Source organism: Gorilla gorilla, chromosome 6 (assembly GCF_029281585.2).
Source record: "Gorilla gorilla gorilla isolate KB3781 chromosome 6, NHGRI_mGorGor1-v2.1_pri, whole genome shotgun sequence".
NCBI lineage: Eukaryota > Metazoa > Chordata > Mammalia > Primates > Hominidae > Gorilla > Gorilla gorilla.
In genome coordinates this window covers 33,674,373-33,691,275 of record NC_073230.2, presented here as the reverse complement: position 1 = coordinate 33,691,275, position 16,903 = coordinate 33,674,373, and the positions used below count along the sequence as shown (strand labels likewise).

At 45.0% G+C, this 16,903-nt stretch overlaps 1 long non-coding RNA gene across 1 annotated transcript; it reads right to left on the bottom strand.

Moving 5' to 3' along the window:
- Nucleotides 1-9,631: 9,631 nt before the first annotated feature.
- Nucleotides 9,632-16,288, bottom strand: LOC129523716 (uncharacterized). Its single transcript, XR_010134517.1, has 3 exons — nt 16,046-16,288; nt 14,558-15,084; nt 9,632-9,886 (listed from the first exon to the last, which is right to left on the bottom strand). It is a non-coding gene; the product is annotated as an uncharacterized lncRNA (long non-coding RNA).
- Between the last annotated feature and the right edge of the window lie 615 nt (nt 16,289-16,903).

The following is a 16,903-nucleotide window of genomic DNA, read 5'->3' as shown; positions in this document are numbered from 1 at the left end:
GAGATGGGGTTTCACCATGTCGGCCAGGCTGGTCTGGAACTCCTGACCTCATGGTCTGCCCGCCTCGGCCTCCCAAAGTGCTGGGATTACAGGTGTGAGCCACCCCGCCAGGCCACAAAATTCTTAATTTTAAATGCTGCAGAATTTAAGAGCTTGTTTGGATTAATGCAGAACCCACAGCTCATTACTGAACAATCACTGAGTATTTGTGATCCAAATGCACAGGGAGTTATTCCTGAAAAAGCAATCAGCCTAGTGGGCGAGATTATGCCATGATAAGGTCTGTTTTGCCCTGAGAAGGGGACTGCCTAACTCTCCCTAATAAAATACCAAGTGAAGTACCCCAGATGAAGCAGCTAATATGTTTCTTATGCAAGCTTTGTTGGACTAGCTTTATGATAGCTCTGATATCCTCCCACCTAATATGTCTATCACCCAGGTCATGGTAAATTTGGAGGTTAAGGAGCCCTTTTTCATGGTGCCCCTCCCACAGAATTATAGGTCTGTTTGCCTTATCAAATCTGCTGCCCTCATAGGTCTTACAGATGCAACTCCCTGCTGGGAAACCAAACCCTTTTCACCAAAAAAGGTAAGATGGTCTGGGGATTAAAAAAGACTTCCTGGGACCAGAACATAAACACATACAGGTTAATGGAATTATAAAATGTAAGATGTAAGATGTTTAAACAAGCTTTATGTAAGGTAGTTGCAACCTCTTTTACCTAAATGTCTTATGAAAGTGGGTGCTATACATAACTGAGGGATGTTCTCCTTTCTAGTATTATAAAACTGAAGACAGCCAGGCGCGGTGGCTCACGCCTGTAATCCCAGCACTTTGGGAGGCTGAGGCGGGCGGATCACAAGGTCAGGAGATAGATACCATCTTGGCAAACACGGCGAAACCCTGTCTCTACTAAAAATACAAAAAATTAGCCAGGCGTGGCGGCATGCACCTGTAATCCCAGCTGCTGAGAGGCTGAGGCAGGAGAATCGTTTGAACCTGGGAGGTGGACGTTGCAGTGAGCCGAGATTGCACCACTGCACTCTAGCCTGGGCGACAGAGCGAGACTCTGTCTCAAAAAACAAACAAACAAACAAAACTGAAGACATGTAAATCTGCTTGTGTAAATTCTCCACTGCATAGCCTTTTGTGTGGAGCATTTATTAGGACTCATGGCAAAAACTGTGAGTACTTTTCAATAACAACGACTGAGCTAGAGAAGTTCTACTTGATGGGGCATTTGCTGCCTTGCTATGGAATATTAACTGAAGCTGCCCCTGTACTAATAGAAGTAATGTTTCCCAACAAGTTCCATGATAAATAAAAATGGTTTACGTGAAATTTTGCTACCTAATAAGCCAAGAGCTTTTGTCCTAAGGACTAATTGTGAGAAGCTGATAAATTCTATAGTGCCAAACAGCTCCTGTGTTTGTTTGAAAATGGCATTTTCAAGGTAAACAAACATCTTGTTTTAAAATCTGATGCTCTAGTTAAAGGAGGGTCAGGAACATCTTTTCCTTTTAAGTTATTTGGGTAAAGTATGTTTAGGTAAGCAAATTTACCTTTCTGAGTTCTCCGAAATTCAGATTGTAATTTTATAACAGTATAGTTGTCTGCATGAGTTCAATAATAGTTAATTGTTTTAAGGGAAAAGTGTAATACTTAATACTAGATTTCAGCCCTAACTTTTTAAGTGTAGGTTAAATCATTATTTCTTGGATACAGTAACTCTTTAGAAAGTACCAAATTATAATTTTTTCTTCAGATTTTTAGTTGGTTCCCTAATGGAATAGGTTCCTTTTTCTGTTTTAACATGCGAATTACTCTCATAACTGTCAAAACTATAAATGTTATTTATCTCTCAACTTGTTTTACTTCCAAGGAAAGCAAAATCATGGTATTCTGAAGACCAGAGATATGAGTCTCCCTCATTTGGCATCCCACTGGACCCCGATCTGTTTCGCTCCCAATTCTCCACTGCTAAAACTATACAAGCTGCCTCCCTCTAGGCCCAGGACTATCGCGGAAAAGGTGGGCACATAAGATTTAAGAGCCAGTTTTGAGGGATAAAATTAGGAGAAGATCAAACTTCCAAATTAAGAAGGGGGTACAAAAAATGCCTAAACAGCTGGTAAAACAAGTTTAGTTGCCTTCTAAACTGTTATGTGTCACTTTTGCATACACCCCTACCACACAAAAATTTTCTGCTTACTATAAAATTTTAAAAATATATTTATTAATGGGGTAAAATACCTTTTAACAAAGCCTCCTGGTCATAATACTGCCGATTATAAGTTGTGAAGATAAATATATCTATACATATATACACATTTTTAATAATTTTTCAGAACAATGCTTATGTTTTGTGTTGCTAGTTGCTATAAGTCTGTAACAGAAACCAAGCTTACAGTAGCTCAACACATAGAAATTAAAAATAAGTTAGTCTTCTAACTTTGCATTTTGGTTTTATTGCTGGCTTTTTGTTTTTTTTTGGGAGGGGGATGGAGTCTCGTTCTGTCACCCAGGCTGGAGTGCAATGGCGCAATCTCAGCTCACTGCAACCTCCGCCTCCTGGGTTCAAGTGATTCTCCTGCCTCGGCCTCCCGAGTAGCTGGGATTACAGGCACCTGCTACTGCACCTGCCAATTTTTTTTTTTTTTTTTTTTGAGATGGAGTCTCGCTCTGTCACCCAGGCTGGAGTGCAGTGGCACGATCTCGACTCACTGCAAGCTCACCTGGGTTCACGCCATTCTCCTGCTTCAGCCTCCCAAGTAGCTAGGACTACAGGCGCCTGCCACCATGCCAGCTAATTTTTTGTACTTTTAGTAGAGACAGGGTTTCACCGTGTTAGCCAGAATGGTCTCGATCTCCTGACCTTGTGATCCGCCCGCCTTGGCCTCCCAAAATGCTGGGATTATAGGCATAAGCCACTGCACCCAGCCTAATTTTTGTATTTTTAATAGAGACGGGGTTTCACCATCTTGGCCAGGCTGGTCTCAAACTCCTGACCTCGTGATCCACCCACCTCGGCCTCCCAAAGTACTGGGATTTTTTAACTTAATATTAGGAAGTAATGAATGCCTGTCCACATTCATTCCTATCTGGCCTGGAACAATTAATTGGCTGTAAGAGTTTTGACTCTTTTTTTTTTTTTTTTAGTCTTTTGACTCTTAAAGCCCTCAGCCATAGGGAATCCTGCAGAGGAAAAACTGACACTGTGGAATTATGTGACTTCTCCTATGACAAAACCTTTTCTCTCCCAAATACCAGTATATGGTGCAATACAAAAGTGGTGGGAAAAAGAGATTTGTCTACTGTTAACAAGTCTGTAACAATTTAGACACCAAGGACCAGGCATTTTTTGCATTTAATTTATACCCTCCTCAGGATGCTATACCTATGGAGATAAATTGGCCGGAAGAGAGATTAAATTTATTAAATTATAATTTAATTTTGGTCACACGATTTTCAAGTAAGATTTATCACAGGGTCCAAATAATCCTTGATAAGGACAATAAACACACTGTGAGTCTGATCAAAGAATATGATGATGCACAGGGGTTTTCTTCTGGCTGACTGGATTGTTTACTGCCCTCTGATTCTACCTATAACCTTGAATGTCCAAATCTTCACTATCTTTATGATATTTGTTACTGTATTAACACTAGACATTTCTTGTAAATGTTATGGCAGATACAGCGGAAGGAAAAGGCAAATTTAAAGACCTGAATCATGATCGCTCAGAAAATAGATCTGATCCAGAATTTTTTTAGACTAAACCCTAAGCCTGACTCCATCTCACCCCTTAAACAATTGGCTATTACATCGGGTTAGGCCATATCCTCCCACCACGATCCAAATCACTAATATTTAAAACTATTACCATCAAATCAGAGAACTCTAGGAACAAGCCTTTGTAGCACTGTGGGTCCCTGCCAGATTGCCAAATCAGACACTAATTTAGCCGGGCATGGCAGTGTGCACCTGTAATCCCAGCTACTCGGGAGGCTGAGACAGGAGAATCGCTTGAACCCGGGAGGCGGAGGTTTCAGTGAGCCAAGATGGCACCCCTGCACTCCAGCCTGGGTGACAGAGCGAGACTCCGTCTCAGAAAAAAAAAAGAAACATTTTACAACCTGCTCTCTCTCTGAAGTCTGCTATCTGAGAGCTTCCTCTGCACAATAAAACTTGGTCTCCACAATATCTTAACCTGAACATTCCTTTCTATCAATCCCAGGTCTTTAGACAAACTCAAGCAATTGTCAACAAGAAAATGTTTAAATTTAGCTATAGCCTGGAAGGCCCCTGCTTTGAGTTGTCCCGCCTTTGTGAACGAAACCAATGTATTTCTTGAGTATTTGATTGATGTCTCATGCCTCCTTGAAATGTATAAAACCAAGCTGTGCCCGACCACGTTGGGAACATGTTCTCAGGACCTCTTAAGGGCTGTGTCACGGGCCATGTCATTCATATTTGACTCAGAATAAATCTCTTAAAATATTTTACAGAGTTTGACTCTTTTCGCCGAGAAGGACCACCCACCAAAGTGAGAGCTGGGGCTGGTGAATTCATTTAGAGGCAGGAACTTGCCTCCCCACTCTAAGTTCGAGGCGGAGTGAACTACTGTGACAGGGTAATTTTTTAAAGGATCAATTCATATTCTTTTTTCCTTCCCCTTTGTCTTTTTCTCCCCTTCCTTTTTCTCCCATTCAAGCAAAAATCAGAAATATTGCATCTCCTAGCTTTGGCTTCCAAAACCCTCCATTGAGATTAAACTAGGTGTGAAACATTAAGAGGAAGTATGACCCTTAAGAATGCATTTGGGGCCAGGCACGGTGGCTCACGCCTGTAATCCCAGCACTTTGGGAGGCCAAGGTGTGAGGATCACAAGGTCAGGAGTTTGAGACCGGCCTGGCCAACATAGTGAAACCCCATCTCTACTAAAAATACAAAAATGAGCTGGGTGTGGTGGCACACGCCTGTGGTCCCAGCTACTCGGGAGGCTGAGGGAGGAGAATAGCTTGAATCCAGGAGGCAGAGGTTGCAGTGAGCTGACACTACGCCATTGCACTCCAGCCTGGGTGACAGAATGAGAGGCCGTCTCAAAAAAAAAAAAAAAAAAAAAAAAAAGAATGCATTTGGAGGCCAGGTGTGGTGGCTCACGCCTGTAATCCCAGCACTTTAGCAGGCCAAGGCAGGCGGATCACTTGAGGTCAGGAGTTCGAGACCAGCCTGGCCAACATGTTGAAACACTGTCTCTATTAAAAATACAAAAATTAGCCAGGCACAGTGGCGGGTGCCTGTAATCCCAGCTACTGGGGAGGCTGAGGTGGGAGAATTGCTTGAACCCGGGGGTGGAGGTTGCAATCTCTGTCCAAGATTGTGCCACTGCACCCCAGCCTGGGCAACAAAGCAAGACTCCGTCTCCAAAGAAAAAAAAAAGCATTTGGGCCGGGCTGGGCGTGGTGGCTTATGCCTATAATCCCAGCATTTTGGGAGGCCAAGGCGAGAAGATCACTGGAGCCCAGGAGCTCAAGACCAGGCAACATAAGGAGACTCCGTCGCTACTAGAAAATACAAAATTTAGCCAGGGAGCATGGTGCATGCGTGTAGTCCCAGCTACTTAGGAGGCTTAGGTGGGAGGATCCCTTGAGCCAAGGAGTTTCAGACTGCAGTGATCATACCACTGCACTCTAGTCTGGGCAACAGAGAAAGACCCTGTCTTAAAAAAAAAGTGTATTTCACTCTCACTTAAAAACTGAGAGGTGGTCACTGCAGTGTTGTTCAGGGAACCAGGATTTTATTTTTTTGCTCTGCTGTGTGTGGCTTCTGATTTCAAGATCACTGCATGGTGCAAGACAACTTTCCTACATGGCAGGCATCGTTCTAATCCCTCTTGTATGCATTATCTTGTAATACTCATAAGGCCTGTGAGGTAAGTGCTATTATTACCTCCATTTTGCAGATAAGTCAGATAAATAACTTGTCAACCATCAAGTTTATGCTCTTAAACCATACTTTTAGAGATTATATCTCCCTATCCAGGAACCTGGCTCATGACTTACTCTGCATTTATTTAGGTCTCCTTTAATTTCTTGCACATCTTTTATTAAATTTATTAGTAGGTTCTCTATTTTGCTATTGTTACTGGTATCATTTGGGATATTATATTTTCTTTGAGGCTGATGAATCTAAATGTAATTGAGTTTTGTGTATTGACTTTATATCCAGCTATCTTACTAAGCTTATTAACTATAATAATTTGTCTAAAGGATTTTGAGTTTTCTATGTAAACATTTATATAATCTCTGAATAAAACCAGTTTTGTTTCTTCCTTTTCACTCCTAATACCTGCCCACCTCCCTTTTCTCCTTCTCCTCTCCTTTCCTTCCTCCCTCCCTTTCTTGTCTTACTGCATTTTACAAGCTCTAGAAATGAGAACTGTGAGCATCCTCTTCTTGATCCTGGTTTTTAAAGAGAAAGTTTCTAATGTTTTACTAAGAATGATGTTTATTATAGGTTTTTGTAGATAGTCTTTATTTGGCTAACAAGAATTGCTCTCTAGTCTTGGTTTGCTAAGGGTTTTGCCATAAACACTTTTCCTACAACTATTGAGAATATGTGTCTTTTTCTTTAATCTATTAATGTAATAAATTACATTTACAAAAATTTTTAGTGTTAGATGAAATATATTTCAGGGATAAAGTGAACTTAAGTTGTAGTATCTTTTCTATGTTTTGTTGCATTCAGTTTTGAAACTAAACAGAAACTAATATTTTGTTTAGTTTCACACCTATGTTTACGAGTGGGATTAGTCTGTAATTTTCATTTTTTATATTATCCATATCTAGTTTAGGTATCAAGATCACACTAGCCTCATAGACTAAATTGAGGACTGTTTCTTCTTTTTATATCCTTTGGAAGCCTTGTATTAAATTGGAATTATCTGTTCCTTGAAAGGTTAGAAAAATTTTCTTGTAGGCATGGTGATTTATTTTTAAATACTATCTTAATTTTTTATTTTTAAATAATTTCAGCTTATAGAAAACTTACAAGTACACTACAAAGAACTCCCATAAAATTTTCATTCAGATGACCCAATTATTGACGTTCTATCACATTTGTCTTATTATTCTCTCTCAAGACACATACACACACAAATGCTTTTTTTTTTTTTTTTTGAGATGGAGTTTCGCTCTTGTTGCCCAAGCTGGAGTGCAATGGCGTGCTCTTGGCTCACCACAACCTCCGCCTCCCGGGTTCAAGTGAATCTCTTGCCTCAGCCTCCCAAGTAGCTGGGATTACAGGCATGTGCCACCATGCCCGGCTAATTTTGTATTTTTAGTAGAAACCAGGTTTCTCCATGTTGGTCAGGCTGGTCTCGAACTCCCGACCTCAGGTGATCTGCCCATCTCGGCCTCCCAAAGTGCTGGGATTACAGGCGTGAGCCACTGCGCCTGGCCACACACTTTTTTTTCTCTCTCTCTCTCTTTTTTTAAATAGAGACGGGGTCTCACTATGTTACCCAGGATGGTCTTGAACTTCTGGGCTCAAGCTATCCTCCCACCTTGGCCTCTCAAAGTACTAGGATTACAGGCATGAGCCACTGAGCCCAGACTATTTTTCTGAACACTTTTAGAATAAATTGAGGATATGAAGTTCCATTACCCCGTAATACTTTCAGTGCATATTTCCTAAAATGAAAACCACTCTCCTATGTAACCACGTAATACTCACAAAATAAATTAACATATATATACATATATATACACATACATATATATATATTTTTTATTTATTTATTTATTTATTTTTTTGAGACGGAGTCTCGCTGTCGCCCAGGCTGGAGTGCAGTAGCGCGATATCGACTCACTGCAGGCTCCACCCCCTGGGGTTCACGCCATTCTCTTGCCTCAGCCTCCGGAGTAGCTGGGACTACAGGCGCCCGCCACCTCGCTCGGCTAATTTTTGTATTTTTAGTAGAGACGGGGTTTCACCGTGTTAGCCAGGATGGTCTCGATTTCCTGACCTCGTGATCCGCCCGCCTCGGCCTCCCAAAGTGCTGGGATTACAGGCGTGAGCCACCGCGCCCGGCCAGATATTATATTTTCATTTATCCACAGAGCTCATTCAAGTTTCACCAGTCATCCTAATGATGTCATTTATAGGTCTGGGGTCCAATCCAAGGTTGAATTGCACGTACTTATTCTGCCTCTTTAGTCTTTCCAATTTGGCACAGTTCCTCAGGCTTTCATGTCTTTCATGACCTTGACATTTTTAAAAAGAACAGTTTAGTTATATTGTAGATTGTTCTGAAATTTAGGCTTACCTGATAATCTCTTATGATTAGATTCAATCTATGCATTTTTGGTGAAACACACACAGTGATAGGTTTTCCTGCCACACATCAGAAAGCACATAGTGATTTGTCCCATTACGGTTAAATTTTTTTTTTTTTTTTTTTTGAGACTGAGTCTCGCTCTTATTGCCCAGGCTGGAGTGCAATGGCATGATCTTGGCTCATTGCAACCTCTGCCTCTGGGGTTCAAGTGATTCTCCTGCCTCAGTGGCATGAGTAGCTGGGATTACAGGCACCTGCCGCCAAGCCTGGCTAATTTTTGTATTTTTAGTAGAGACGGGGTTTCACCATGTTGGCCAGGCTGGTCTCGAACTCCTGACCTCAGGTGATCTCCCCACCTCAGCCTCCCAAACTGCTGGGATTACAGGCATGAGCCACCGCACCCAGCTGTGACGTTAACTTTTATCCATTGGTTTAGATAATGTCTCTCTTTTTTCATCACTGTAAGTGAAACAGTATTTTGTACTATTAATAATAAATGATTATTTTTGTGATACTTTAGACTACATAAATCTCCTGTTCCTCATCCAATTTATATCCACAAATTTCAGGATTTATTGGTGATTCCTGTCTGAATCATTTATTATTATTATGGTGGTTGCCAATTGGTGATTTTTTTTTCTATTCTTTCTCTAGAGACAGGGTCTCACTCTCTTGCACAGGCCGAAGTGCAGTGGTGTGATTATAGCTCACTGCGGCCTCCAATCTCTGGGCTCAAGCAATGCTCCCACCTCAGCCTCCCAAGTAGCTGGGAGAACAGTCGTGCACCATTGCCATGATCTCTTCTTATAAAGCCACTAGGTCCCTTCCCATGATAATCCATTAATCTGTGAATGAACTAATCCATTCACGAGGGCAGAGCTCTCATGATCCAATCATCTCTTAAAGGCCCCACCTCTAAATACTGCCAATACTGCCACATTGAGGACTTTTTTTTCTTTCTCTCTCTCTTTCTTTCTCTCTCTTTCTTTCCTTTCCTTTTTTTGTTTCTTTTTTTTTTTTTTTTTTTGAGAACAGGACCTCACTGTTGCCCAGGCTGGAATGCAGTGGTGCGATCTCGGGTCACTGCAACCTCCGCCTCCCAGGTTCAAGCGATTCTCCCACCTCAGCCTCCCCAGTAGCTGGGAATACAGGCTACTGTATAATTTTTTATATTTTTGGTAGAGATGGGGTTTCACCATATTGGCTAGGCTGGTGTCGAACTCCTGACCGTAAGGTTCTTGCATTGGTTCGAACCCTGAAAGTAAGCCAATAGACAACACAAGGCGGTGTGGAGCAACATGCTGTTTTAATGAGCGCCTGGGTGCAGGCAGGCTGAGGCCTAAAATGGCGTCATCCTGAGGTGAGGTTTTATAGTCTCCTGTAAACAGGAAGTGTCCTAGTCTGACGTTACTGCTACGTTGTACACAGATGGCCTCTTTCTGGATCTTCAGGGGTACGTGTCTTCCTGCCGGCTTTCTTCCTGCTTCTGCTACCTTGCTGGCGCACGCTGCTGGCACAAGTAGCCTTGCACCTTGGGACTGGGCCTGAGAAGGGAGGAGTCATTCATCTCCTTACGCTTTCAGCCCCACGGAGAATCTTACATTCCTATTTGGTTATAGAAAAGGGAAAAGGGACGACTTTCTCAATAACTACTTCAGGTGTGACATAGGGGTGGAGTGGGCACCTTGGAAAAAGAAAAACCTAATTTTTGGGGTATTCTTGAGAGACGGGTTGTTATCCATCATGTCGTTGTAGCAGGAGCATCGTCTGGATTGTCTGGCGGTTAACTGTACTTTCAACAAGAGTTTTAATGGCTTTTAGCTTTTATTATCAGTGGGATAACACAGGGGAGAAACAGAAGGAGCCCAATGATGAAGATTACTGTCCCTACCAGCGCTTTAAATCCTCCTAAATGAGAGAACCACCCTCCTAGAAGGTTTGTTGGGTCTCATCCCTTCCAGGTTTGGACTGGTACATGGGCTACTTTTCTGATGTTTGAAGCGATTTCTAGAACCGCTTTTCTATTATCGTCTATGTTAAGACAGCAATTAGAGATATTAAATTTACCACAGACTCCACTCTCTGGAGTTTTTGTATTTTTAGTGGAGACGGGGTTCCACCATGTTGGCCAGGGTGGTCTTGATCTCCTGACCTTGTGATCTGCTAATAAGTAGTTTAGTGCTAGCCCGTTTTAATAAATTGCCGTGCACATTTGGTTTTGTTGTTGCATGAGCATTTCCAGGGCTGAGGCGGTTTGGTATTTCTAGAACAGCCTGTAGTCTAATTATTCTATTTAGCATATATAGGAGTGTGATAACCCCATGAACCCTTCTCAGCCCAAGTGGCAGGACCATAATATTCGATGATCTGTTGCGGAGGCCATTTGTTCCCTTGTCATTTTTGGCTTCCTCCTACCTTTAAGGATTGTTTTTCTTTGTTTAGGTTATTATATACAAGGACTCTGAGGGTGTTACCAGCTGTTAATGTTTTGGAGGAAGGAGTACCCTTGCGGGGTGAGCTTGACCCTGGTGTGATGGACCCAGTGGGGGAGTCCTTGGACTCTCACTGCAGTTGGTGTGCTGAGTATCACAGTGTAGGGGCCTCTCCTCTTCGGCTGTAGCTTTTGATGAAGGTCAGATTGACAGATAAACACATCTGTGCCTGCAAGACAGTTATGTTGAGAGGACAAGGTAGTGCCAACAGGGAGAGGCATGGCCTCATTTGCTGCTTCACGAATGAAAGACCGTGTCTGGACTAAGGAGGGGAGGTAATTCCTGAGTGGCTCAGAGTCTGGTAAGAGTGGAGGCCCCAAGACAAAAGTTTGGCCATACATGATTTCAAAGGGGCTATAAAAAGAGAATGACTTTGGTGGTGTGTGGAGTCTTATCAGGGCAAAAGGGAGATTTTTTGTCCACAGCTGGCAGGTTTCTAGAGCCAGCTTGATGAGTTGGGCTTTAAGGACAGAGTTAATTTTTTTTAACTTTGCCTGAAGATTGAGGCCTGTAGGGTGTGTGGAGAACCCACTTTATTCCTAAGGATATAGAGATGCCTTGGGTAATTTGGCTGATGAAGGCAGGCCTGTTATTGGACTGGATGGATGTTGGGAGTCCAAAACGGGGAATTTTATGCATGATGAGAGTTTGTGTGAGGATATTTGCACCTTCTGAAGTTGTTGGGAACACTTTTACCCACCCGGAGAAAGTACAAAGACTAGAATATAGCAGAGCCGTTTATTAGGCGGCATGTGAGTGAAGTCTACTTGCCAATCTTGCCCGGGCAACTGGCCCTGGGCTTGGTGGGTAGGAAAAGGCAGTGGCCGGAGGGAGCCCTGGGGTGACGTTGAGTGGCAGATAGAGCAGGACTGAGTAATTTCTTGAACCAACTGGAAAGATGAGGAAAGTGAGAATAGGACGGAGAAGTTGCAAGAGAGGTTTGTAACCAACATGGAAAGAGTTGTGGAGGCTTTGGATAAAGATTGTTTGAGAGTGAGGAAGAATGAAGTACCTTTCCTTGACATACCATGGTCCTTGCTTTTGAAGGTTGGGGGCTCAGAAGTCCTCCTTTTCTTCTGAGGAGTAAAGAGGAGAGAACAGGGACAGGGACAGAAACTGGTCTTGCACGGGTTGTAGAGCTACTTCTTTGGCTACCTGATCTGCTAGCGCATTTCCAGCTATTATAGGATTGTATGGGGTTTGGTGGCCTCTGCAATGAAAGATGGCAACTTTCTGCAGGAGCATGGCAGCTTGAAGGAGTTTGCTGGTGAGAGAGCCATTTATGACAGGAGTGTTTTTTTGCAGTTAGGAAACCCCATTCTTTCCAGATGGACAAGTGTGAGTGCGCTATGTGGAATGCATAACGAGGATTTGCATATATGCTTTTTTTGTTTGTTTGTTTGAGATGGAGTCTCGCTCTGTCGCCCAGGCTGGGGTGCAATGTTGCAATCTCGGCTCACTGCAACCTCCGCCTCCTGGGTTCAAGCGATCCTACTGCCTCAGCATGCCAAGTAGCTGGGATGGGACTACAGGCGCGCACTACCACGCCCAGCTAATTTTTGTATTTTTAGTGGAGACAGGGTTTCACCATGTTAGCCAGGGTGGTCTTGATCTCCTGACCTTGTGATCTGCCCGCCTTGGCCTCCCAAAGTGCTGGGATTACAGGTGTGAGCCACAGCGCCCGGCCAAGATTTGCATATATGTTGATCTGTTGTCTGGCTGCTACAGTGAGAGCTCGAGTGAGGGCGATGAGTTCAGCTTTTTGGGAGGTGGTGCCTAGGGAGAGCAGATTGGCTTCAGTAGTGTGGAGAGGTGACACTATAGCATAGCCAGCATGCCAGCGTCCTTGATGTAGGAAGAAGCTACCATCTACAAACCAAGTAAAGGAGGCATCTGGAAGGGGTTGGTTAGGTTTGGAAAAGGTATAAGAAAGGTTTGAACAGTGTTCACACAGATATGTGTAGGGTCTTGGGCGGTCGTAGCTTTAGGTAAGAGCATGGCCGGGTTTAGACGGGAGCTGGTTCGCATGGGATTTGGGGGGTTTCTATGAACAGAGCATACAGTTGGAGGAGCCGTGGGGCAGAGGTGAGACTTAGTACACTGCGGTGAGCTAGCCTGTCTTTGATGTTATGGGTTGAATAAACTGTTAGGTTGGCATGGAGAGATAGTTTTAGGCTTTCAAGGGTGAGGACAGCAGCTGCCGCCAATGCTTGGAGGCAGGCAGGCAGGCCATCCTAGAACTGTGGCTTCAAGCTGTTTAGAGAGGTAGGCAACAACCTGGAGGGTGGATCCCTTAGACTGGGTTAGAACACCTAGTGCAACTCTACGCCATTTGTCAGTATAGAGGGAGAGAGGTTTGGTGAGGTCTAGAGACTGAGGACGGGGGCTGAGATGAGAGCTTTTTGGAGTAGACAGAAAGGTTGGGTAATAGGCTGTGTAGGTTTTAAAGGCTCACGGAGAGGGCCTTTAGCAGTTTGGTATAACGATTTGGCAAGTAGAGCGAAGGAGGGAACCTAGAGCCTGAAGTATCCCATTAGTCCTAGAAAAGAGAGAATTTCTTGCTTAGTTTGTGGAGGCAGGAGGGACTGGAGGAGGGATACGCGGTCGGTTGTGAGCCCTCAGGTTCGCGGGGTAAGAGCTAGGCCTAGATAGGTGACTTGAGGGGGTGTATATTTGTGCTTTTTAAGGGGAGACCTGATACCCCCGTTCTGCCAAGAAGTTTAAAAGAGATGGTATGGGCGTTGCAGTCTCTTTGAGAGGGGCTACACAGGAGTAGATTATTAACATATTGAAGGAGAGTGGACTGTTTTAGAAATAAGGTACAGAGGTTGCGAGCAAGGGCCTGTCCAAAAAGTTGGGGGCTGTCTCTGAAACCTTGAGGTAGTATGCACCAGGTGAGCTGACGTGAAAGGTGGGTGTCGGGGTTTTCCCACACAAAGGCAAAGAGGTTTTGGGAATTAGGGTGTAAAGGAATTGTGAAAAAAAAAGCATCCTTTAGGTTTAGAACAGAAAAATGGGTAGTATTGGAGGGAATTGTGGAAAGTAAAGTATACGGGTTCGACATGCTGGGAGTACAGCTTGGTTAATGAGCCTGAGGTCCTGGACTAAGCGATAAGTTCCATTTGGCTTTTTAACAGGTAGAATTGGTGTGTTAAAAGGAGAGTCTGTTGGGCGGAGTAGGTGACTGGCAAGGAGGTGAGAAATGATAGGCTGTAGGCCTATGAGAGCTGCTTGGGGGATGGGATACTGCTTCTGTGATAGGAACTGGGTGGGCTCTTTAAGGGTAATGCGGATGGGGGTGTGGTGTTCTGCGACTGAGGGTGTGGAAGTATCCCAAACAGCAGGGTTAACTATGGATGGAGGACAAAGAAAGGCTGCACGTTTTAGGGTGGGAGGTTGAAAGAGTAGAAGAAAGCTAGAAGTACTGGAGGGGTCTGGGTGGATGCATTGGGTACTGTGGGGAATGTGGAAGTGGAGAGTAGTGTGGAGTTTTGAAAGGATATTTCTGCCTAGGAGAGGAGTTGGGCATGAGGGCAGGACTAAGAAAGAGTGAGTGAAGGAAAAAGTGTGCAGGGAGCAGAAAAGTGGAGGGGTGGCTCGGGGCTTGGAGACTTGTCGGTCAATTTCCACAACAGAGACGTGGGAGGATTGGGTGGGTCCTGAAAAATTAGGTAAAGCAGAGTAGGTTGCCCAGGATTAATTAAAAAAGAAATACTGGCCTACCTGCCACCATCAGGGTTACCCTTGGTTTGGATGAAGCGATGGTAGTTGCTGGGGCATCCGTTCCAGGGCACCGTCAGTCTTCAGCAGCAAGGCCAATGAGATCCAAGTAGGCCAGCTCAGGAAGGGATGGGGGCGGTCCTCGCAGGGGCTGCTCACAGTCCGACTTCCAGTGGGGTCCTCCGCAGAGGGGGCACGGCCTGGTGGGCTTACCTGGGTTTGGGCATTGTCTGGACCAGTGGCCTTCATTGCCGCACTTGAAACAGGCACCAGGTGGAGGTGGAGTGTTAGGAGGCTTCCGTGCGGAGCTGCGGCCCCGTGGGCCTGCAGGGCTCCTGATGGCGGAGGCAAGCATTTGAAACTCTGCCGGTTTTTGCCTTTTACTTTTCTCATCACGATTGTTAAAGACTTTGATGGCTAAATTAAGATCTCTTTGTGGGGTCTGAGGGCCGTCATCAAGCTTCTGAAGCTTGCGCCGAATATCGGGGTGGATTGGGAGATGAACCGAAGGTTTAAGATAGTGGTTCCTGCTGAGGGTTTGAAGGGAGAAGGGGGTTGTGTTAACAGGCAGTGGAGGATAGATAGGGGCGTAAGGTGGCGGGATGGGTTTACAAGCCTCAGGACGAGAATAGGTACAAGCAATACTAGAATTGTCCTGAGGGGGGATGGTGTAGGAAAAGAAGTGGATACAGCTGACTGGGAAGATGGCGGCTGGGAAGATGGCAACTGATAAGACAATGAGGAGGCTTTCGGGGTTAAAGAAGACAGTTGAGAGGAAAAGGTAGGGGCTGGGAGGGGCTGGGAGGGGCTGGGAGGGGTGGACAGCAGTCAGCTGGATTAAACGAGGAAAAAGAGGTAGGCTTGGGAGAAGAAAGGCCATGGGAATGAAGGAGGAGGATTTGAACAGTTGAGCAAGAACCGCAGAGGTCGGGTTGTGATCTGAGTGCAAAAAGGCCTGGACATAAGGAATTTCTTCCCATTTCTCCAGTCGTCGGCAGTAATTACTTAAATCAGTTAAAATTGTAAGGTTGAATGTTCTATTTACGGGCTATTTGGACCTGTTATTTAATTTGTACTGCTGCCAGGCTGTATTGCAAAAAAAAAAAAAAAAAAAAAGACAAGGCGCTTAGGGTGGATATTTTGCCTGAGGCCTAAGGTTTGCAGGTTTTTTATGAGGCAGCCTAGAGTACTGTTTTTTGGAATGGAAGACCAGGAGTTTCCTATAACAGAGGGTAGGCTCAGGAGAACAGGGAAAAAGGAGACCGTCCTGGGCAGCCGGAGGGAGACCATAAAAGGAGCAACCGTCACCGCTGCCTTTTTCGTTCCCGGAACGGGATCAAATGGCTTAGAGGCGTCCCCCTAAGACCAGATGATCAGTGAGTGCCTGGCACACGCCAGAGCCTTCTTGGACCAACGTTGGATTTTCGGACCGAAGAAACCGAGAGGCCATGCGAATTTTTCCCTGTTAACTGGGCTCCCGGAGAAACTTACCATTAGTCGAGACCAGTGACCGATGTGCATGCACAGAGAGGCGACTGGAGGCTGAGGAGCTTCCTTTGTCCGGCTGCTGTGGCCTGCTCTCCAGGGTGGAGGGGTAGGTCCGTGGGGGACGCAGACCTGAGCTCTTCCCGGGTTTTGGCTCCAGATGTAAGGTTCTTTTATCGGTTTGAACCCTGAAAGCCTGCCAATAGACAACACGAGGCGGTGTGAAACAGCATGCCGTTTTAATGAGCGCCTGGGTGCAGGTGGGCTGAGGTCTAAAATGGCGTCAGCCCCAAGTGAGGAGGGGGAAAGGTTTTATAGTCTCCTGTAAACAAGAAGTGTCCTAGTCTGACATAACTGCTACATTGTACCCGGATGACCTCTCTCTCGATCTTCAGATCTTCATGGGTACGTGTCTTCCGGCTGGCTCTCTTTCTGCTTCTGCTATTTTCCTGGCACATGCTGCTGCTGGCACAAGTAGCCTTGCGCCTTAAGACTGGGCCTGAGAAGGGAGGAGTTATTCATCTCCTTAAGCTTTCAGGCCCGGGGGAGAATCTTACACTGACCTCAAGTGATCCACCCGCCTTGGCTTCCCAAAGTGCTGGGGTTACAGGTATGAGCCACTATGCGTGGCCTGTCTGCCTGCCTGGTCCTTCCTCCCTCCCTTCCTCCCTCCCTTTCTCCCTTCCTCCCTCCCTTCCTCTTTTCCTCCCTCCCTCCCTTCCTCCCTTCCTTCCTCCCTTCCTTCCTCACAGTCTCACTCTCAGTCAGGCTAGTATGCAGTGATGCGATCGTGGCTCACTGTGGCCTCGACCTCCTAGGCTCAAGCAACCCTCCTACCTCAGTCTCTGTAGCTGGGACTACAGG